This window comes from Aotus nancymaae, unplaced genomic scaffold (assembly GCF_030222135.1).
Source record: "Aotus nancymaae isolate 86718 unplaced genomic scaffold, 86718_ANA_hifiasm-v0.15.2.pri h1tg000019l, whole genome shotgun sequence".
NCBI classification, from domain to species: domain Eukaryota; kingdom Metazoa; phylum Chordata; class Mammalia; order Primates; family Aotidae; genus Aotus; species Aotus nancymaae.
The window spans coordinates 14853116-14867645 of record NW_026988431.1 but is presented as its reverse complement, the minus strand read 5'-3'; the positions used below and the strand labels follow the sequence as shown (position 1 = coordinate 14867645).

The following is a 14530-nucleotide window of genomic DNA, read 5'->3' as shown; positions in this document are numbered from 1 at the left end:
GGTACAGCTCCTATATCAGCACTTTCTGCTTCACTTTGCACTTTGACATTATGGAGATGTCTTCTTTCCTTCAACCTGATGAACCAATCTCTGTTTGCTTCCAACTTTCCTTCTGTAGATTCCTAACCTCTCTCAGCCCTCACAGAATTGAAGAGAGTTAGGGCCTTGCTCTGGGTTAGGATTTACCTGGATGGAATGTTGTAGGTGGTTTGATCTTTTACCCAGACTACCAAAACTTTCTGCATATCAGCAGTAACACATTGTTTTGCTTTCTTATCACTTTTTTGTTCAATGGAGTCACACTTTTAATTTTCTTTAAGATTTTTTCTTTTGCATTCACAGTTTAGCTAACCATTTGACAAAAGAGCCCTACCTTTTGGCCCACTTTGGTTTTAGGCATCCCTTCCTCACTCAACTTAAGTATTTCTAGTTGTGATTGAAGGTGAGAGATATGAGACTCTTCTTTGACTTGAACAGTGAGAAGCCATTGTAGGGTTATTAATTGGCCTAGTTTCAGTATTGCTGTGTTTCTGGCAATAGGGAGGCAGGAGGAGAGGCAGAGAGATGGGGAAATGGATGGTCAGTGGAACAGTCCGAACACACATATTTGTCAGTTAAGTTTGCCATTTTTATGGATGAGGTTCCCAACACCCTGGCACAATTACAATGAAAACATCAAAGATCACTGATCACAGATCAGCGTAACAGATATAGTAATAATGAAAAAGTTGAAATACATGAGAAGGGCCACATGAAGTGAGCACATGCTGTTGGGAAAATGACCCCGATCACTTTGGCTAATGCAGAGTTGCCATAAACTTCCAGTTTGTGAAAATTACATTCTCTGCAAAGCCCAATAAAGAGAAGTGCGATAAAACAAGGTATGCCTGTATTTGAAGTATACATTAAATCTGTTAAACCACCAGGTCATGATGTAAATTCCTGGCTGCCTTCTGTATTAATCTAATTTTAGTATTTTGAAATGAACCTCAAAAAATTTGTGTTGTAGGAAGTCAAGGTGCATATTAGCCTTTTTAACTTCAAAACCATGACACTTGCACTCCAATTGTATAAAAATATGTATAAACAGCAATTAACTTAAATTCAGTGTAATAAATGTGTCTTTGTAAGTTAGAAAAATGCTAATAACATTTGGGATCTTAAATCTTACCAAGTTTTCAATGTGCAGTGATTTGTATTGAGTGCATTGCCTATTTATTTTTGATTTTAAAATCATTAAATATTGAAAATCTTAATGCTATAAAAAACTAAGTGGGATTTTAGGTGTATGAAGAGTATTGAGTTTTTTCCATTGTATTTAAAATATATCAAATGCTTATCTTTCGTGTAAAATTACTAATCATATTTCCCATCAAACAGTTTTTTCATTATACAGTTAAATTGGTTTAATCTCTCTTTTTAATAAAGCAGATCACATTGTTCTTGTATCCAGCCAAAAATAATGTGTAACATTCAACGTGTGTAATATTCTCCAAGGAAAAAAGAGATTCCTACAGGCTTTTTGTAACTTCCCTTTGTTAGCATATAAATGACTGTATGGGGATGTTTGTATTGAAAAGTTTAAATTTTACACTAGTTTTCTTGTATACTTTCAGTAATTATTGAGTCATAATATTAGACTAGAAAAAACTATAAAATATTATTTTCAAGATTATATTAAAACATTAAAAAATTAACTTTTGAAAGCTATTTGATTAATTCTAATAGCCTGCTATTAGTTGTAGTTATAAATCTTTCAAAATTTATGCTTCTGCCTGATTAGTTACAGTATGATTTGGTCTAACAAATAAGATACATACCACATACACACATATTACATATATCTTCTTAAGTAAGCTAGCAATCTGTGGTACTAACTAAATATAATACAATGCTATACAACCAGTTTAGGGGAAATAACAGAGTGGTTTGAGCCAGTTGGGGTCTATAATAAAACACTTGTGTCACCAATGTTTCCAGGGCAGGGAAATGGCTGTATATTTTAAAGTGGAAACACAAGATTTAAAATGAAATGCCAGCTAGGTGTTGTGCCTAGCACCTATAATCCCAGCTACTAGGAAGACTGAGCTGAGAGGATCACTTGATCCCAGGAATTGGAGGCTGCAGTGAGCTGTGATCATGCCACTGCACTCTAGCCTGGGTGAGAGATCAAGACCCTCTAAAAAAATAGAATTTTTAAAAAAATTAAATGCCCACTTTTTTTTACTTTAATAGTATATATATACTACATATATATACGATGACCATATATATATATATATAAAAATATAGAGAGAGAGTGATAAAAGGATAAATTGAAGGTCTTTGTGATTAAATTAATAATTTTTTGAAACTGTACTCTCAATATCATTTTATATAACTTTATGATTATGATTTCTGTTGCTTTGAGATTTTTCTAAAAATTATTTTCTATTTTTGAAAGCATTTAATGAGAAAAGGAAAAGGAGTAAATAAATATATATATTGTATGTACTGTATCAATAAGAATGCCCATAGCACATTTTAAAAATTTACTTTCAGACTTGGACTTTTGGTATTTAATTTTCAATTTTCGGCAATGTTTACTTTTCTGGCAATTTCTGAATCTTTGTTACTTTAGGAAGAAAAATGTGTAAACATTACTGTTAAGCTGGAATTATTTTCTAGAGAACAATTTCATTGTGTTTTCTCAGTAGAAACACTATAGTGCTAGTTGAACCCATATTGCAAATTTAATGCTGTAAAGAACTTGAAGGGATCATATTTTTCAAGGTAATACAATTTTGAAATAGATAATTTATACCTACTCATGCTTATTCATTGACAGCATATCATTATATAAATTATATAAGTGACTCAACTGATCAGTGAATATACATTCTTGGATAATAAGCAACATAAGATTGTATCGATACTTGTATTAATTTGCTCATAAGTTTTGCTCCACTCTATTTTTTGTGCTATCTATATATAATTTTAACTTGAAAAGATCTGTAAAGAATATACTTTAAAAAATATCACATACACTGGGCATATTTCTAAAAAGGCAATATCACTGGAATACATACTAAGTTTATAGGAATTTAGAATTATAGTCTTGTTTATAAAATCCTGACTTAAACATACTTTTAAAAAGTTTAATGGCTGCTCTTCTAAGGTTGTTATAAAATCAATTTCATGTTTGATATTATGCTGTGTGCCTAGATAAAATGATAGCTAGTCTGTGGCTCCATATCTGTATAGCAGAAGGAGAGCAGGTAATGCTGCTCATCAAAATGAATAGGCTCTAATATCTATAAAATGGAAGATAAAACTTAGACTTCTGCTTGAATGAAATGAACACTGGTGTGATTTCAGGCAGGTCTGGTATACATTTATTCCACTTTCTGCCATTTTTTTTCCCAGTCTTGATATGGTAACTTTTGCATAGTTGATTTATAAGCTAAAAATTACAAATATTAATTTAAGTACAAATGTGTGGATTTTCATCTTTCAAAAATATATGCCATGATTCTTGTAATTTTGTAAAAGTAAAATTAAAAAAACATATATGTGTATGTGTATATATATTCTCTATTTTACTTTAATTTGGTTCCTTGAAGCAAATGGACATTTCTCAAAAAAGTTAAAATTTGAAAATGCCCTTGCTATATTAGCTTATTTTTTATATTTTCTGGCCTCAATGAATGGTTGCAACCATATACTGCAGTATCTATCTATCTATGCACATATATATACATGTATACATATACACACACATATGTATATATGTGTGTGTATACATAAAGAAAAGATGGTAGAAGGTGGAATAAATGTATACCAGACTTGCATGACATCACACCAGTACTTATTTCATTCAAGCAGAAGTCTAAGTTTTATCTTCCATGTGTATAAATATGTATATATAGATACACACATGTATATATGTGTATATACATATATATATGTGTGTATATGTAAATACACATGTGGGTAGATACATACTGCAGTGTCTAGTGGTGTGATTGTGTGTATTTATATACTTACACACATATATTACATTTTGTAGCCCTTTAACATTACAGACGATATTTTTTTGGTGTTTTGTTCCATAGGAATGCAATATGCAAGGACATATGTTTTAAAAACAACAACAACAAGTACTTGAAGATCCATTATGGTTTCCTGTTAATCAGTGTCTTTTGTTTTATTTGGTATTATAGAATGACTTGTTCCATAGGTATGGTTAATTAAAGCTTATGTTAATTAATGATTAATATCCAGGCTCAAAACTCTTTATACATGTTTTAAATTATAGAAGCAAAACCTGAGACTTGGAGAGATTGGAAAGTTTGCCAATGATCTCATAGCTAGTACATGGCTGAACTGACTCCAATTCCTGAGCATTTTGCTCTTCCCATACAGTGAGCTCAATTGGTACCGTCTGCACTAATAGAGTAAAGCATTTAGAGCTTGCAGAGATATGTTGGACGGTTTTCTTCTACATTAAATGGCTTCAGATTGCTAAAACTTTGGAGCCATTGTGTTTTCTACATATCAGCATCCTTATTCTGCATTTTTATTGACCCTAGTAGGGTTTTCTTTGTGCTTGCACCAGGGAAGGTGAGCATTGTTTTAGAACATCAGAGAACAGGGAAGTTTGGGAAAACTTTAAGTTCACACTGACCAACTTTAGATAAGCCCTTAGCAGAGCCTGGCCAATTTATTGCTCCTTTTCAGTTTCCTGATTTGTGCAATGAGGATTTTAAAGCTTATCCACCTCTAACAGACATTTGATCTGTCCACCCTTGCCCTTACTATGGGCAGATTACTCCTGTTTTTGCTTTACAGAGAAAATAAAAGCTATCGGATACAAATTCTGTTAATTTTCTTGCCAGCTTTCACATTCAAATTTTCTTATTGCTATGTTAACATGTAAGTCATATTTTGTTGAATACTTATACTATGTATAATTTATACACTGTGGATACAGATATGAATAGGCCTGTTTTGCTGGTCTCTAGTACCTATCATTCCATAGTAGAGACAGAACATAAACTCATATTTAAATGCATTATTCAAGGTTATCCAGAGAAACAGAAACCACAGGAGAGAGATAGATTATTTGATAGATAGATGATTAATAGTACAATAGGAGATTCCGGGATACCTCAGAAATACTGTGTGTTTAGTTCCAGACCATCATAATAAAGTGAATAACAGTAAAGTGAGCCACAGACATTTTTTTTTGTTTCCCAATGCATAAATTATGTTTACATGACACTGTATTTTTGTAAGTGTGTAATAACATTTTGTCTAAAATGTACATACCTTAATTGAAAATATTTTATTGATAAACATTACTAATGATCATTGGAGACTTCAGTGAGTCTTAATCTTTTTGTAGGTGGAAGGTCCTGGCAGCTGACTGATCAGGATGGTAGTTGCTGAAGGTTAGGTTGGCTATGGTAATTGGTAATTTCTTTTCTTTTCTTTCTTTCCTCCCTCCCTCCCTTTCTTTTTTTCCTTCCTTCCTTCTTTTTTTCTTTCTTTCTCTCTTTCTTTTTCTTTCTTTCTTTCTTTTTTGAGAAAGGGTCTCCTATCTCTTTTTGCATGGGCTGGGGTGCAGTGGTGCAATCATGACTCACTGCAGCCTCCACCTGCCAGGCTCTAGCAACCCTTCCTAAGTAGCTGGGACTACAGGTGTATGCCAACATACCTGGCTAATGGAGTGTGTGTGTGTGTGTGTGTGTGTGTGTGTGTGTGTATTCTGTAGAGATGGGATCTTGCTATGTTGCCAAGCTGGTCTTGAACTGCTAGGCTCAAGTGATCTTCCCGCTTTGGCCTCCCAAAGTGCTGGGATTGAGATTGCTAACTTCTTAAAACAACAATGAAGTAAGCCACATTTATTGATCCTTCCTTTCAGGGAAGATTTCTTTATAGTGTGCAAGTCAGTTTGACAGGATTTTACCCACAGCAGAACTTCTTTCAAAATTGGAATCAATCCTCTCGAACTATGCCACTGCTTTATCAACTACATTTATGTACATACTATATCATTTGTTGTCATTTGAACAATGTTTACAGTATCTTCACTGGGAGATTCCATCTCCAGAAACCATGTTCTTTGCTTATCCATAAGAAGCAACTCCTCAACCGTTCAAGTTTGTTCACAAGATTGCAGCAATTCATTTATATATTTAGGCTCTACTTTTAATTCTAGTTCTCTTGTTATTTTTACCAGATCTGCAGTTACTTCCTCCACAAAAGACTTGAACCTCTCAAAGTCATCCATGAGGGTTAGAATTGACTTCTTTCTGCTAATGTTTATATTTTGATCTTCTCCCATGAATGTTCTTATTGGAATTTATAATGGTGATTCCTTTCCAGAAGGTTTTCAATTTACCATGCCCAGATCCATCAGAGTAATCATTATCAATCTGTCTATAACCTTATGAAACGTATTTCTTAAATAATAAGACTTTAAAGTTGAAATTGCCTCTTGATCCATTGTCCGTAGAATGAATGTTGCATGAGCAGGCATGAAAACAACATTAATCTCTTGTACATCTCCATCAGAGCTCTTGAGGGACTACTTGCATTGTCAATGAGCAGTAATATTTTGAAAGGATTTTTTTTCCTGAACAGTAGGTCTGAACAGTGTTCTTAAAATATTCAGTATATCATGTTATAAACATGTGTGCTGTTTTCCAGGCTTTGACCTTCTATTTATAGAGCACAGACTGAGTAGCTTTAGCATGGTTCTTAAGGGTCCTAGGATTTCCACAAGGATAAATGATCATTAGTTTCAACTTAAGTCTCCAGTTGCATTAGTCCTTAAAAGAGAGTCAGTCTTTCTTTTGAAGCCTACAAGCCAGGCCTTGACTTGTTCTTTCTAGCTATGAAATTCCTAGATGATATCATCTTCTGGTATCATCTTTCTTTAGAAGAAAGCCTACAAGCCAGGCTTACTATAGCCACCTTCATCAGTGATCTTAGCTAGATCTTCTGGATAAGTTGGTGGCTGCTTCTACATCAGCACTTTCTACTTGCACTTTTATGTTATGGAGACATCTTCTTTCCTTCAACTGATGAACCAATTTCTCCTTGCTTCCAACTTTTTTTCTGTAGTTTCTTTACCTCTAACAGCCTTCATAGAATTGAAGAGAGTTAGGATCTTGCTCTGAATTAGGCTTTAGCTTGAGAGAATGTTGTAGCTGGTTTGATCTTTTATCCAGACTACTAAAATTTTCTCTGTATCAGCAATAGCACATTATTTTGCTTTCTTATCATTTGTATGTTCAGTAGGTAGCACTTTGTGGCTTATTTCCAGCTTTTGATTGAAAATGAGATGTGTGACTCTTCTTTCACTTGAACAGGGAGGGGCCCATTATAGGGTTATTAATTGGCCTAACTTCAATATTGTTGTGTCTCAGGGAACAGGGAGGCAAGAGGAGAAGAGAGACTTGAGAAAGGCCAGTTGCTGGAGCAATCGGAATATATACATTTATAGAATATGTTTGCCATCTTAGATGGCTGCAGTTCACAGCATGCCAAAACAATTACAAAATAACATTAAAGATCACAGTGTCAGTCCATTCACATTGCTATTAATAAATACTTGAGGCTGTATAATTTATAAAGAAGGGAGATTTATTTTGGCTTGTGAACCTCAGGAATCTCACAGTCATGGCAGAAAGTGAAGGGAGAGCCAGTGTTTAACATGGTGAAAACTGGGGCAAGGGGAGAAGATGCCATACTCTTTTAAACCATGAAATCTCATGTGAAAGAGCAAGAACTGACTCATTACTATGAGGGGGCACCAATACGTTCATGAGGGATTTGCCCCCATGACCCAAACACCTTCCACTAGGCCTACCTCCAACATGGGAGATTACATTTCAATGTGAGATTCAGTGGGGACACAATACCCAAACTGTGTAAATCACTGATTATCCTACAATATTTTATAGTAACCAAAACATTTTAAATATTTTGAGAATTACAAAATGTGGTACAGAGACAGGAAGTGAGCAGACACTGTTAGAAAAATGGTGCTGATAGACTCAGTTGATATGTGGTTGCCACAAACTTTCAATTTATAAAAAATGCACTATGTGCAAAGTATAATAAAGCAAAGCACAATAAACAAGGTTAGCCTGTATGTGTGTGAAATATATCTATATATATGTATATATATATATAAACGTGTGTGTATATATATATTTATAAAGATTTATTTTATAAAGATTGTATATGTTTATAAAGATTTATTTTAAGTTATTGACTTACACTGTTATGGAGGCTAAGAAGTTCTACAATCTGTCATCTATAAAAGGGAGATCCAGAAAAGCCAGTGTAGTTTGAAGCCAGTGTAGTTTGTAGGTGGGAGGGCGAAAGAATGATGGCTCAGCTTATACTATTAGGCAGAAAGCAAATACAACTTTCTCTACCTTTTTGTTCTATTTAGGCCCACAAGGGATTGGGTGATACACAACCATCTGCTTTACTGGGGAGGACCATCTGCTTTAGTGAGACACCAATTCAAAGACTAATCTCTTCTGGAAACACCCAGAGATAATGTTTAGCCAGATATTTGGGTATACTGTGGCCCAGTGGTAGTGACATATGTAATTAATCATCATTATTAATAAATATAAATAATATTTTTAAAACTGATAAGTTCTAAGAAGAGAGTAAAGAGGTGACATGAAACAGTGACAAGACAGGAGGTAAGGATGGGGAGAAGGCAGCATTTACTAGGGTGGCAAGGAAAGATACCTCTTGAGAAGCAATATAGTGTGACCTCTGTTCAGATTCTACCGCGTACTGCCTGAGTAACATTGGGCAAGTTACTTAGACTCTCTGTTTCTGAGTTTTCTCATTTGTAAAATTGGAGCCTTATCAGTATTTACATATTAGTGTTAATATGAATTAAATACTTGTAATGTGTTTAGAATGGGACCTGGATTACAGAAAGCATTCAATGATTATTGCTATAGTATCTGTGAAAGACTGATTAGCACATTCGAGAGTTCAAATGAAGATAGTTCAATAAAGGGCCCATTTATAGAGGTGTAGGATTAGTGAATGGAACCTGCAGGATATGGAAAATCACCCAGTTAATAGTAACCGTGGAAAGCCAAGTCATTACTACCTATAAGCCCGAAGAGACAAATGGAATGAATGAGAGTATTTACAGTGGTAGGAGCAGTGACTGTGAAAAAGGATCACTGGTGTCCTTTGGAGCTAAGCATACAATCCTCTTCCTTCAGTCTTTGTAATCGTACCATAAAGATGATTATTTTTATGATTTAGCTGCTCTTGTATATGGATCCCCTGACAAGAGCTGTGGTCATAGAGAAACTCAGCCATGGAATAAAAGTTGCTTGGCAGGGAAGAACCGTGAGAGGGTGATACCCTAACCTATCTCTTCCCATTTTTTAATCTTCCAGCAGTGCTTACTATAAGAACATCTAACTAGAATTCAGGGATAAGGGAATCTAGAATTTGTGTTCAGTGGAGAATGTCCTGAAGCACAGAGAAAGACACAGAAGAGTGATGAATGAGTTGAGGAGGACATTAGGCAGTCAGCTTCACTATCATTATCATTATTATCATAATTTTCATCATTATTAAATGACATTGGAGCTGAGAAGTCAGGCCACTCCAAAATTAGGGGGAATAGTACCAGAAAGAGAAGACAGCAAGTTTCAGTGCCCTGAAGGAGGGTTGCTGCATGTGGTTGTGCAGATTTTGAACCATATAAGTGTAGGGGGTGGTTTTCACAGAGACTATATTCACAAGGCATAAAGACAAGTGTGACTTGAGTAAAATAAATATGGGAAATTGGGGGAGAGATGCAACTGTAAAGATAAACAGATCCAGATCATTTTGGTTTTTAGAGGTCATGCTAAAGAATTTGAATTTTATTTTACATGTAATAGAAAGGGCCTTGAGGATTTTAAATAAGGAAGAGACATGATCTTATCTGTATAGAAGCAGCAGCAAATATGTCACAGTAGTCTTGCTAAGACATAATAGTGGCTTGGCCTAAAGTTGAGATTCAGTATGTATGAAATAAAGCAGTAAGGCTCTGATGGATTGAATATAAGGGCGGGAGGGATGATGAAAAGTGAAAGAACCAAGGATAATTCCAGGTCTTTGGTTTAAGGAGCTAGGTGGACAAGACTGGCATTTATGAAAGAGTGAAAGTCTTGAAGTAGAAGCAGCATGTATTTTTTTTTTTTTTAATTTTCCTTTAGGTTCTAGGGTACATGTGCAGGTCATTCAGGGTTGTTGCATAGGTGTGTACACAACCAGGTGGTTTTCTGCCTCTATTCCCCCTTCATCTATATCCGGCATTTCTCCCCATGTTACCCCTCCCCACCCTGCCCATCCCCCATCCCATCCTTCCCCACCCTGCCCATCCCCCATCCCATCCTTCCCCACCCTGCCCATCCCCCCATACCTCCCCTAGCCCCCCCAAAACTGCCACCAGATTGTGATGCTCCTCTCCCTGAGTCCACATGTTCTCATTGTTCAGCACCCGCCTATGAGTAAGAACATGTGGTGTTTGGTTTTCTGTTCTTGTGTCAGTTTGCTGAGAATGATGGTTTCCAGATTCATCCAAGTCCCTACAAAGGACACGAACTCATCATTTTTCATGGCTGCTTAGTATTCTGTGGTGTATATGTGCCACATTTTCCTTGTCCAGTCTATCATTGATGGGCATTTGGGTTGGTTCCAGGTCTTTGCTATTGTACATAGAGCCGCAATGAACATATATGTGCATGTGTCTTTATAGTAGAACAATTTATAGTCCTTTTGGTATATACCCAGTAATGGGATTGCTGGGTCAAATGGTATTTCTATTTCTAGATCCTTGAGGAATTGCCACACTGTCTTTCACAATGGCTGAACTAATTTACACTCCCACCAACTGTGTAAGAGTGTTCCTATTTCTCCACATCCTCTCCAGCATCTGTTGTCTCTAGATTTTTTAATGATCGCCATTCTAACTGGCATGAGGTGGTATCTCAATGTGGTTTTGATTTGCATTTCTCTAATGACCAGTAATGATGAGCATTTTTTCATATGTTTGTTGGCCTCATATATGTCTTCTTTTGAGAAGTGTCTGTTCATATCCTTTGCCCACTTTTGAATGGGTTGGTTTGTTTGTTTTTTTCTTGTATATCTGTTTTAGTTCTTTGTAGATTCCAGATATTAGTCCTTTGTCAGATGGGTAGATGGCAAAATTTTTTTTCCATTCTGTTGGTTGCCAATTCACTCTAATGATTGTTTCTTTTGCTGTACAGAAGCTCTGAAGTTTAATTAGATTCCATTTGTCTATCTTGGCTTTTGTTGCCATTGCTTTTGTTGTTTTAGTCATGAAGTGTTTGCTATGCCTATGTCCTGGATGGTTTTGCTTACATTTTCTTCTAGAGTTTTTATGGTGTTAGGTTTTATGTTTAAATCTTTAATCCATCTGGAGTTAATTTTAGTGTAAGGTGACAAGAAGGAGTCCAGTTTCTGCTTTCTGCACATTGCTAGCCAGCTTTCCCAACACCATTTATTAAACATAGAGTCCTTTCCCTATTGCTTGTTTTTGTCAGGTTTGTCAAAGATCAGATGGTTGTAGATGTGTGGTGTGGCTTCTGAGGCCTCTGTTCTGTTCCATTGGTCTATGTCTCTGTTTTGGTACCAGTAGCATGCTGTTTTGATTACTGTAGCCTTGTAGTATGGTTTGAAGTCTGGCAGTGTGATGCCTCCAGCTTTGTTCTTTTTGCTCAGGATTGTCTTGGCTATGCAGGCTCTCTTTTGGTTCCATATGAAATTTCCAGTTCTGTGAAGAAGGTCATTGGTAGCTCGATGGGGATAGCATTGAATCTATAAATTACTTTGGGCAGTTTGGCCGTTTTCACAATATTGATTCTTCCTAACCATGAGCATGGAATGTTTTTCCATCTGTTTGTGTCCTCTCTTATTTCATTGAGCAGTGCTTTGTAGTTCTCCTTGAAGAGGTCCTTTACATCATTTGTTAGTTGTATTCCTAGGTATTTCATTCTCTTTGTAGCAATTGTGAATGGCAGTTTGTTCTTGATTTGGCTCTCTTTAAGTCTGTTATTGGTGTATAGGAATGCTTGTGATTTCTGCACATTGATTTTGTATCCTGATACTTTGCTGAAGTTGCTTATCAGTTTGAGGAGATTTTGGGCTGAGACGATGGGGTCTTCTAAATATACAGTCATGTCATCTGCAAATAGAGACAGTTTGACTTCCTCCTTTCCTAATTGAATCCCCTTTATTTCTCTTTCTTGCCTGATTGCTCTGGCTAGAACTTCCAATAATATATTGAATAGGAGTGGTGAGAGAGGACATCCTTGCCTAGTGCCTGATGTCAAAGGGAATGCTTCCAACTTTTGCCCATTCAATATGATATTGGCTATGTGTTTGTCATAAATAGCTTTTATTATTTTATTATACATTCTGTCAATACCTAGTTTATTGAGAGTTTTTAGCATGAAGGGCTGTTGAATTTTGTCAAAGGCCTTCTCTGCATCTATTGAGATAATCATGTGGCTTGTGTCTTTGGTTCTGTTTATGTGATGGATTACATTTAAGGACTTGCGTATGTTGAACCAGCCTTGCATCCCCGAGATGAAACTTACCTGATTGTGATGTATAATCTTTTTGATGTGCTGTTGCATTCGGTTTGCCAGTATTTTATTGAAGTTTTTGCATCTATGTTCATCATGGATATTGGCCTGAAGTTCTCTTTTTTAGTTGAGTCTTTGCCAGGTTTTGATATCAGGATGATGTTGGTCTTATGAGTTAGGGAGGATTCCCTCTTTTTGTATTATTTGGTATGGTTTCAGAAAGAATGGAACCAGCTCCTCTTTGTACTTCTGGTAGAATTTGGCTGTGTACCCATCTGGACCTGGGCTTTTTTTGGGTGGTAGGCTATTGATTGCTTCCTCAACTTCAGCCTTTGTTATTGGTCTATTCAGGGTTTCAACTTCTTCCTGGTTTAGTCTTGGGGAGTGCAAGTGTCCAGGAATTTATCCATTTCTTTCAGATTTACTGGTTTGTGTGCATAGAGTCATTTGTAGTAATCTCTGAGGGTAGTTTATATTTCTGTGGAATCAGTGGTGATATCCCCTTTATCATTTTTTATTGCATCTATTTGATTCTTCTCTTTTTTCCTTTTTATTAGTCTGGCCAGCAGTCCATCTATTTTGTTGATCTTTTCAAAAAACCAGCTCCTGGATTTAGTGATTTTTTGAAGGGTTTTTTTGTGACTCTATCGCCTTCAGTTCTACTCTGATCTTAGTTATTTCTTGTCTTCTGCTAGCTTTTGAGTTTTTTTGATCCTGCTCCTCTACTCTTTCAATTTCGATGATAGGGTGTCAATTTTAGATCTTTCCTTGTTTCTCATGTGGGCATTTACTGCTGTAAATTTCCCTCTTGACACTGCTTTAAAGGTGTCCCAGAGATTCTGGTAAGTTGTGTCTTCATTCTTACTGGTTTTGAAGAACATCTTTATTTCTGCCTTCATCTCATTGTCTTTCCAGCCGACACTCAGAAGCAAGTTGTTCAGTTTCCAAGTGGTTGTGTGGATTTGAGTGAGTTTCTTAATTCTGAGTTCTAATCTGATTGTGCTGTGGTCTGATAGACGGTTTGTTATGATTTCTGTTCTTTTGCATTTGCTGAGTAGTGATTTGCTTCCAATTATGTGGTCAATTTTAGAGTGAGTGTGATGCAGTGCTGAAAAGAATGTATATTCTGTGGATTTGGGGTGGAGCATTCTGTATATGTCTGCTAGGTCTGCTTGGTTCAGCTCTGCATTCAAGTCCTGGATGTCCTTGTTAATTTTCTGTCTTGTTGATCTGTCTAATATTGAAAATGGAGTGTTGAAGTCTCCCACTATTACTGTGTGGGAGTCTAAATCTCCTTTTAGGTCATTAAGAATTTGCTTTATGTATATGGGTGCTCCTGTGTTGGGTGCATATATATTTACGACGGTTAGCTCTTCTTGTCAGATTGATCCTTTTACCATTATGTGATGCCCTTCTTCATCTCTTTTGATTTTTGTTGGTTTGAAGTCCGTTTTATCAGTGACTAGGATTGCAACCCCTGCTTTTTTTTGTTCTTAATTTGCTTGGTAAATCTTCTTCCTTCTCTTTATTTTGAGTCTATGTGTGTCTTTGTACATGAGATGGGTTTCCTGAATACAGCACACCGATGAGTCTTGACTTTTTATCCAGTTTGCCAGTCTGTGTCTTTTGATTGGGGCGTTTAGGCCATTTATGTTCAATGTTAATATTGTTGTGTGTGAATTTGATCCTGCCATTTTGTTACTGGCTGGTTTTCTTGCCCGTTAGTTGACTCAGTTTCTTCATTGCATTTTTGGTCTTTGCCATTTGGTGTGCTTTTGCAGTGGCTGGTCCTTGTTCCTTTCTGTGTTTAGTGTTTCTTTCAGGAGCTCTTGTAAGGCATGTCTAGTGGTGACAAAAGCTCTCAGTAATTGCTTGTCCATAAAGGATTTTGT

General features: G+C 36.1%; 1 protein-coding gene across 10 annotated transcripts in view; it reads left to right on the top strand.

Moving 5' to 3' along the window:
- Positions 1–14530, top strand: part of NLGN1 (neuroligin 1) — a 907355-nt gene that overhangs the window by 39071 nt on the left and 853754 nt on the right. The gene's annotated exons all lie outside the window — the stretch shown is intronic.